At 35.9% G+C, this 9,086-nt stretch overlaps 1 long non-coding RNA gene across 1 annotated transcript; it reads right to left on the bottom strand.

The window, feature by feature from the left end:
* Positions 1 to 5,023: 5,023 nt before the first annotated feature.
* LOC125273509 lies at positions 5,024 to 8,686 on the bottom strand. Its single transcript, XR_007186083.1, has 2 exons — positions 7,235 to 8,686; positions 5,024 to 5,823 (listed from the first exon to the last, which is right to left on the bottom strand). It is a non-coding gene; the product is annotated as an uncharacterized LOC125273509 (long non-coding RNA).
* Positions 8,687 to 9,086: the final 400 nt, after the last annotated feature.

Raw genomic sequence — 9,086 nt, 5'->3', positions numbered from 1 at the left:
GAAAGGTTAAAGAAGCTTAAAGGGTTCTGTCAGGCACTTCATATGGTGAATGTGATTTCACCATGTACAACCACTAAACGTTTCTATATATCAAGTGGATCACCATGATTTCACAAAATGTTCCTGGATCAACATCTTTGTTGAACATTCCAATCAACCAATCAGTCAATCTGAGGGACAGATTTACAGTTTCTGTCAAGTATAGGCTTACAAGCAGGGTTAGGTGCTTCAGTGTTATTCACATATCATTTCCCTCTAATTTTAGGGATAAGTAATGGTTTGGGTTTAGGACTAAATTTTTCGGACAGGAATGTTGTCCCAGGATCAACAAATTATGTGACCCACTTCATATAGAACCATTTATGGGTTCCCATCATGATAACCTCTTACTTTTTTATTTTGATTAAATTTTATGAATTAAATGTAAACATACTTTATTACTAGAATGGTCGTTAGACGTGAAAATATTATGCGATCATTTAGGACATTTCTCCTTATATAGAATCAAAAATGTAAATTCTGTCATCACCCTCAAGTAGTTCCAAACCTGTATGAATTTCTTTCTTCAACACAAAAGAACAAGATATTTTAAAAAATAAGGGTAACCAAACTCTTGATGGGTCCCATTAACTTCCATAGTATGGGGGAAAAAAAAAAAAAATACTATGGAAGTCAATGGGGCCCATCAACTGTTTGGTTACACACATTCTTCAAAATGTCTTCTTTTGGGTTCAGCAGAAGAAAGAAATTCATACAGGTTTGGAACAACTTGAGGGTGAGTAAATGATTGGGTCAACTATCCCTTTAAAGGTGCCATCACACGTTTTTTTACAAGATGTAATATAAGTCTAAGGTGTCCCCTGAATGTGTCTGTGAAGTTTCAGCTCAAAATACCCCATAGATTTTTTTAAATTCATTTGCCTAATTTGGGGCATAATTAGAAATGCGCCGATTCAGGTTGCGGCCCCTTTAAATGCTCACGCTCCCCGCCCACGGAGCTCGCACTTGCCTTAAACAGTGCATAAACAAAGTTCACACAGCTAATATAACCCTCAAAATGGATCTTTACAAAGTGTTCGTCATGCATACTGCATGCATGCGTCAGATTATGTGAGTATTGTATTTATTTGGATGTTTACATTTGATTCTGAATGAGTTTGAGGCTGTGATCCGTGGCTAATGGCTAATGCTACACTGTTGGAGAGATTCATAAAGAATGAAGTTGTGTTTATGCATTATACAGACTGCAAGTGTTTAATAATGAAAATAACGACGGCTCTTGTCTCCGTGAATACAGTAAGAAACGATGGTAACTTTAACCACATTTAACAGTACATTAGCAACATGCTAACGAAACATTTAGAAAGACAATTTAAAAATATCACTAAAAATATCATGTTATCATGGATCACGTCAGTTATTATTGCTCCATCTGCCATTTTTCACTGTTGTCCTTGCTTGCTTACCTAGTCTGATGATTCAGCTGTGTACATCCAGACGTCCTGCCCTTGTCTAATGCTTTGAACATGAGCTGGCATTATGCAAATATTGGGGGCGTACATATTAATGTTACATAACAGTCAGTGTTATGTTGAGATTCGCCTGTTCTTCAGAGGTCTTTTAAACAAATGAGATTTATATAAGAAGGAGGAAACAATGGAGTTTGAGACTCACTGTATGTCATTTCCATGTACTGAACTCTTGTTATTTAACTATGCCAATATAAATTCAATTTTTAATTCTAGGGCACCTTTAAGATCAATTCAAGAACATAAGGGTGCTATATAGAAACCCAGTGAACCATTAATAATCTAATAAAAGGTTTCTAACACGCTAACTGTATTAAGAACAGTTAGCAGGACAATGTGTCTTCACAAACTGCAAATAATGTGGTGGTTTCTCAAGTTCTTTTGTCACTGACTGAAATGGTACAAATTTAATTTGTAAAATGTATTGCTGATCACATAGTAGGTTTATTCTCTTACTTGGAGGAATGAACCCATTATCAGTGTTAAAACTTCTCAGTGGGGTTTGCTATCTTATAATAACCCTCATTTAGAATTAACCTTTAAATCAATTTAGTAGGTCTGTAATCAAATTTGATTAGGGATATGTCATCTTCCTGAGGCCACATGGAGCAGTACTGCAGATGATTCATTGTTTAGGGTGTATGCTTAGCCGTAGATTAATGAAGGGATGTTGAATGGAGGCGTAGGCCTATTTACTCATGCTCGTGCTTTGGTACTAAACAACCACAACCACAAGGATACGTCAGCTCTGACCAGAGCACTCAGACCAGTAGGCGAACTGTTGCATTTATAGGGTCATCCAGTAACAAGACATATGAGTCAACATGTTAGTAGACTTATTTGATGTTGTTTGTTCTTTTTTCTTTTTTTAATGGTGCTCTTAAAATTGTGTGGCAATATAAAAGATCTCTTTCTGGCAGAAAGGAAATGAGCATCCTTTTTTATATTTATTTATTTGACCTGAGGTTATCCTAATGAAGAAGGCAAGAGCTTCTAGCATTTGTCGTTGATGTATGCAGCACATTTCCTGGGCCTCAAACATTACAATGAGAACACATTTAGCACAATGACCCTCATATTGTGGACGACCCGATTTTAATACGAGACTTATGAATGACTGTCTGTCTAAAGTGAAATTAGGATGTTGGTGCTCACTTAACAGCAGCTAAAAATAGCACATGCTAGGTTTCACACAGCTGTTGTGAACTCAGTAGGTCAATCAGATATCATGCTCTGTAAAGACAGCACAATACATCATGTTTTATTATAAGCATTAAATGCAATCAACAGGCATCAGTTACAGATGTTGGGAAAGTGATCCTAAGTTCAAAAACATAAATGTGTGTCGTGTAAGAGCCAGTTGTTGAGCTTTCTCTCACTACATCTAAAAAAAGTAGTGAGTTTTGGTAAAAGCAAAAAAACTGAGTAACTCGTGTGGGCTTAGACTCTGTGATGATCTGTTTGGGTCGGTCTGGCGCTTTTGAGGTCACACAGTGCCCTCCAGTGGTGAAGAATTGAAACGGTGAATGAGTTACGTGGAGAGTGAGCGTCAGGCGCTTGTTGATGGCGTCACCAGTTCCACCTTATTTATCTGTCCATTATATTTAAGTCTCCTCATCATCTTTGGAGATGACTCGATATTTCTCCACTGTAGTAGTGCCATTTAAGATACACACATGTGCCGCGGTTGGGAAAAAAAACATATTCAGTTTGCATTTGCACTTACGTGTTGACCTTTTCATTTTATTAAACGGAGATGTATATTCTTAATATGCGATTGTACGACATTTGCCAGGTTCTGAGATGGTATGGTGCAGTGGAGGTCCAGGGTGAACAAGCTGAATGTATCAGGCAATAACGTAAAGATATTTAACTAGTTACAGCTGCTGTAATAAAAATGCGATTTCCGTCGTTCTTTAAAGTTATATCTTTTTTACGAATCGGTTGAACTGTTCCTAAACCTATATAAACTTTTTTTCAACCCAACTTTTTATTGAACAAACCCGTGTGACTGTGAACTTGGCATCAAAGTACAGCGAGAGCTAGTATAGAACTGACCGGCTCTCGCGGTACTTTGATGTCATACACCGATCGGGCCTTTTTTTTTTTTTTTTTTTTTTTTGCAATTTTGACCTCTAAGGTTAACTAACATATTAGATCAACACATTAGACTTTTCTGAAACCCCTTATATGTTTTCTAACCACACAAGAAGAAAGAAAGTAGATATTATACCCAGAGGAGACATGCCACTATTATTGTTTTTGTGCAAAAAAGGGAAAAAAAAAAAAAAAAAATTCTGCCATAACTTGATATAATAGGACAGGTCACTTTGTAATCCGGTACATATGTATAAGGCCTTAAAAAGCCTGTATTCACAATACTTTATGCATGCAAACACAATATCACTAATTTTTAAAACGCAATATGAAAAATGACAAGTAGGCCTACAGAAATCTCAATGAGGAAATGTATATTCATAGAAATTTCATTAATTCATATAGATCATCATCTGCATCTCTCTAGCTAGTTGGTTTGTCTAGCTGCTAGTGAACTTAATCTTACTGTGAACTTAAGCTAACGTTATAACCTCCAGTAGCCCACATTAACACCCATTTCTCATTATGGCATATATTAACATTATATTAAAGTTACTTTTAAAGTATATAAGTGGTCTACCCCTAAATTGTAATGAGATCTACGCTCTTGTCATTAGACTTATAAAGTCCCTAAATGCACATTTTCCCCATTTGAAGATTGTCCCAGATTACCCAAAGCATGTAATCTGGTTTGGGTATTTGGGTATCTGGTTTCTCAATCATATTTGATAAAGTGAGACAACAAAAAAATGTTTGAAAAAAAAAAAAAAAACTAAAACACATTTTTGACACTTTAATACATATTTTGTTGTTTGAATAGATCACAGACATAATTTGACAACAATTAGAACATTGTCTTATTTATGCCAGATTTATGTCCTTATTAATATTAATCTAGTCAAAATCCTATGTCATTGACCGTGTCATGCGTCCTTTCTGTGGCATCACCCCCATAAAGTTATGTAATTTCAGTTAGATAACATCCATGCTAAACCTATAGTAAAAGTCCTGTTGACAACATTTTGTTAGAACAGGAAAGAAACACACTGGAGTTTAGGTGTCACACATTACCCAATGGCCCATATTACCCAAATTCACCATACCTTTTGGCTTTTACTCATCAGACTGAATAGGTCGGAGGGGTTTTCTAATCAACAATTCATTCAACTGACTCATTCAACCGTGACCGTCCTGATTTACAAGAATTGTTTAAACGGTATTTCACTGTTCTAAAGAACTGATTTTCTGAAACCTTTCCATCACTTTCCAAACTTTTCCATTTTCAAACCGCTAGTTTCCAAACTTACGTCACTGATTTAGATGGGCAGAGAGACAAAGTTTTCTGATTGGCTAAAAGGCGAGGCTGCGCTTAGAATAAATTTTTCAGAACATGGATATCATCTTATCTGTGTCATTTTTATTACAGATTGTTGATATTTTATAAATGGTATTTTAAAACAATAAAGACTGTATTACCACTGCAGGTGCTTAGAACACAATGACAATGAAAAAAGATCCCATGACATACAGTATTGCCTGCTACATGTATTGTAAAGGAATAACAGGGACTTGTAACACTTGCTAAGAATAAATTATTTTTATTTAATTAATTAAGCTTGTGCAAATCAGACATATATCAGAAACGTTGCAGTAGAATTTCAGTAGTCCACAGCATTTAGGTGATGTCAGGACCGACCCAAGAACACTGATTTCAAATGGTGCTAGATGCCATAAAGTACTCTATGGCACCATTTGAAGTCAGCTTCCAGGAGCGGCATAGGAGGGGATGACACTGCAAAACAAAATAGCCTAATGCTAAAGATGCTATAGTACACAATGGAGCTTTTAGATGTCATTTTGAAGAAAATAGTTTGTTCTAAACCATGCATGTTTAATATAATATGTTAAATCTTTTTTTCTTGAAAGTAAGCTGTGAGTTTTTGTGCACCTTGCCAATACTGCATATACCTGAGAGTCGAGGTTTTATGTTTGAACTACTGCAGACCTAATAGAATAAGTACAATAGAAAAGTATAGGGAGTGACCTAGAGGGAGGGAGAGAGAGCATTTGTTTACAAGTTTCTTTTTCACTCAAGTACATCAGTTTATTCTTGGTTTGCTGCATCTGCGCACCTGTCCGCTTGTGTAATGCTGATCCAGCTCTTAAAGGGAAAGGCATCTTTATTGAGGCTTAAAATCTGCCATTTGAATGGGGTGGAAAAGAGAAAATACAGCAGTAAATATACAGTCAACAGTTGAGACATGCAGTATATTTATTAGAATATTAAACAGAGACTTATTTTATTATATATTACTTGAACTCGGGTTCAACAGGCATTATTTCCAATATAATTTCATATTTGTTGGGGGACTGAAAATACGTCTTCAAGGACTTGTTGGCTTAGGACTATCTACTGTATGTTTATTAAAGATGTTTATCGTTATCACTAATTGTATTGTTGGCTCTAGAATTGCTTTGTTTATAGCTAAGGATATGAAAGAGGCCAATAAATCTTTCATGGACAAAAGTCAGGCCTGGATACTAAATATAACACTTTGTTTTGAAGTAATCTCTGAATTACTCTGAATACCATCATCTCCACCTCTCTTTATTTTTGTTCTCTCAACTCTTATAGAACATAATAATAACCTATAGGGATTTTAAAATGTACAAATTTAAAAAAAAAATGTTATTTTTATTAGTAAATTTGCGTTTATGTTTAAAAAATTGGCAAAAAAATAAAATAAAAATAATAATAATAAAATGATAGGCTAATAATAACATGCCTACCTGTTTTAGTACATTCAACAAGCGTACAATGCGGTCTGATTTGGCCACCTACAGGGGAAAAGTGAGTACTGCGCTAATGTTTTGTTTACCTCGTTTAGTCAAGTGCGCACTAGCAAATAACTACTACAAGTTTATTATTAAACTCGCAGAATAAGACCGATAATGTCGCAATTTGACGCCATGCGCACTAAATGAAGTGTCTATCCTTTAAAAGTTTTGGTGTTAAACAAGCAACCAAAGGTATGTTAAACCCTTTTAATGTGTGATGCGCTATTATTTCTTGGCAAAACACTTTAAGGTTCGTCTTTAAAACAGATTTTCTTCAGCGATTGTCCGAATCGACAAAAAGTGCGCACTTCGACTACTGCTATTGACGTACGCAACGCAACGCAACGCAACGCATCTCTTGCTCGCGCAGCATCCCATTCCAGCCGTTGTCTTGGATGTGACGCATGCAGTTTGATGATACACTCACTTATGATAATGTCATGATCAGTCGCGTAGCGTTAATATAAAGAGCGCTCCACGAAATCTGTACGCAGATGAAATTCCTTAACGGATCTCCATATTCTTGTCGCAATAGCTATGACGCAGTAATATATCTTAACGACGGCCTGTTGGAATAATTATCAGTACACTTCACTCTCAGATTTCAAATGATGACATCAATTCGTCAACATTATTTGTCAGATAATATTTTTAAACTTTGTTTAACTAAAAATATCAAGGTATTTAAAAGGAAACAAATATTATTTTTCTGTCTTACAAAGAAATAAATTAATTATAGGCTACATCTCAGAAAGAATTATTATACTTACATGGATACATTGAAACGACTGACTTCCAGTGGAATCTTTTTCTAAGTGATCTGCATGCCATGGATGCCTGCACTCTTCACTTGTTTCAGTTCGACCCAACTCCTCAGTTTCCTTTCTTGAGACATAGTCTCCTCGCATCATTACAGGATCCCTATCGATTTTTCCAGGGCGAAAAGCTGAAGCCGTGCCCCCCCAGACACTCCCCCGGCGTCTGATTGGCTGCAGCGCGTTACACGTTCCTAAACACTTCGGGATCACATGTGCTTGACGCGTGTTTACAAACATTGGATGAGGTCACATGGTACAGGCGACCATTTAATGCGCATCGCTGGACACTGTCGCAACCTCTCATAAAAGAGAACAAAAGAAGGGAGCCCAGGTTTAAATGAAACCATCTGTTATATCATTCCATCGTGTTTAAAAAGATCTGAAGCACTGCTTGATCTTAGAGTAAGGAAGATTGGCACTAACATTTTTCAGTCTTAACTCACAAATATGTCCTCCATGATTTGGTATAAAACATTTTTAAGTGCCAAAGATATTATTGTGCTATTAATAAAAATATATTGAGAAAAATTTGGCCTTAGTATCAGATTTAGTAAAAGAGGCCTAAATGTTATAAATGTGCTGTGAGGGATATTGCAAACACAATAACTAACTAAATATCGAATAATAGAATATGCATATGACAAATTATTTGGTCGCTTTCTGCTTGTCGAACGTTAGTGGAAGAATAATATATTATTGATTTCATACTTGTCATGTTACAGAAGAATTTTTTGCATTATTAATTATTTCAGCTGTACAAATAATATGTTTAAATTTGTTTAATATTGTTATTATAAAATATGTTGATCAGCCAATAAGGAAAAAACAGTCTTCAGTTAAATAATTTCATGTTCATTATGCCTACCAGTTTTGAAAAATCATACATTTTTTAAAATAAAGCCTTTGCTTTAGACAACATAGGGAAAATACTGGTCCAAAAATCACCCCAATGTTTTTACACATTTCTTTATCTTGATAGAGAGAAAACTTTACTAAGCGCATGTTGAGAAAGTGTCATCACTGTAACTGTTTATTGTCTTACCTTTTGTCATTGTTTTAAGGCAGATTATTATTGTACAGTAAGGTCCGTGTCATGCAAGAGCTCTTTATACACACTAGGGGGCACTATTTACCCAAAATACTGTTCACTAAAGCCATTGCTGAAGTTGTTGTAACTCTTACAAAGTGGAGTATTTCCTAGGTTGCCCACTGATATAAGAAATGTTGTATTTTGTAATAAAAAATAGGTCAGCATGGTGATTTTATACCAAAATCAATATTTTAAACAAAGATGTAATCTTCTTATACAGATTCATTGTCATTCTCCATGCAGTCTATAGACTCCAGCAGAGACAGATGCGTAGTTATTTACAGTGTACAGTAGTTCACATATGTGAAAAGAGGTGGAGGGAAGTGTCTGGGAATAGAGCATGAAGTGTACATGTGTTGGTCGTAAAACCGAGCATTGGGGGGGCATGTGTGTGAGTCAAACCACCCCTCGTGTTCATTCTCATACTGATTACATAGCTGTCGGGTTTATCTATGTGTGTGCGTGTGAAATGAATCCGTGTATCCCTATGCCTGGTTAGGGAGGCTGATAGTATACATTCTTCTGGAGACCAAGGATAGCTGGTCTTGGTAATTAAACATTACTCTTAAGTTGTTCTCAAACTTTTTACGGTGGCGGACCAAGTCAGTGTTGCTGTGTTGAGCTCATACAGAGTAATGTTTTGATTGCACCATTGTTTACTTCTCCCTCCCATGTGATCAGCCTATGAGTGGCATACTTGATGTTGTCTCTGAT

This window comes from Megalobrama amblycephala, linkage group LG8 (genome assembly GCF_018812025.1).
Source record: "Megalobrama amblycephala isolate DHTTF-2021 linkage group LG8, ASM1881202v1, whole genome shotgun sequence".
Lineage (NCBI taxonomy): Eukaryota > Metazoa > Chordata > Actinopteri > Cypriniformes > Xenocyprididae > Megalobrama > Megalobrama amblycephala.
Note: the sequence above shows the minus strand (reverse complement) of the source record. Positions and strands in the feature narration are given on the sequence as shown.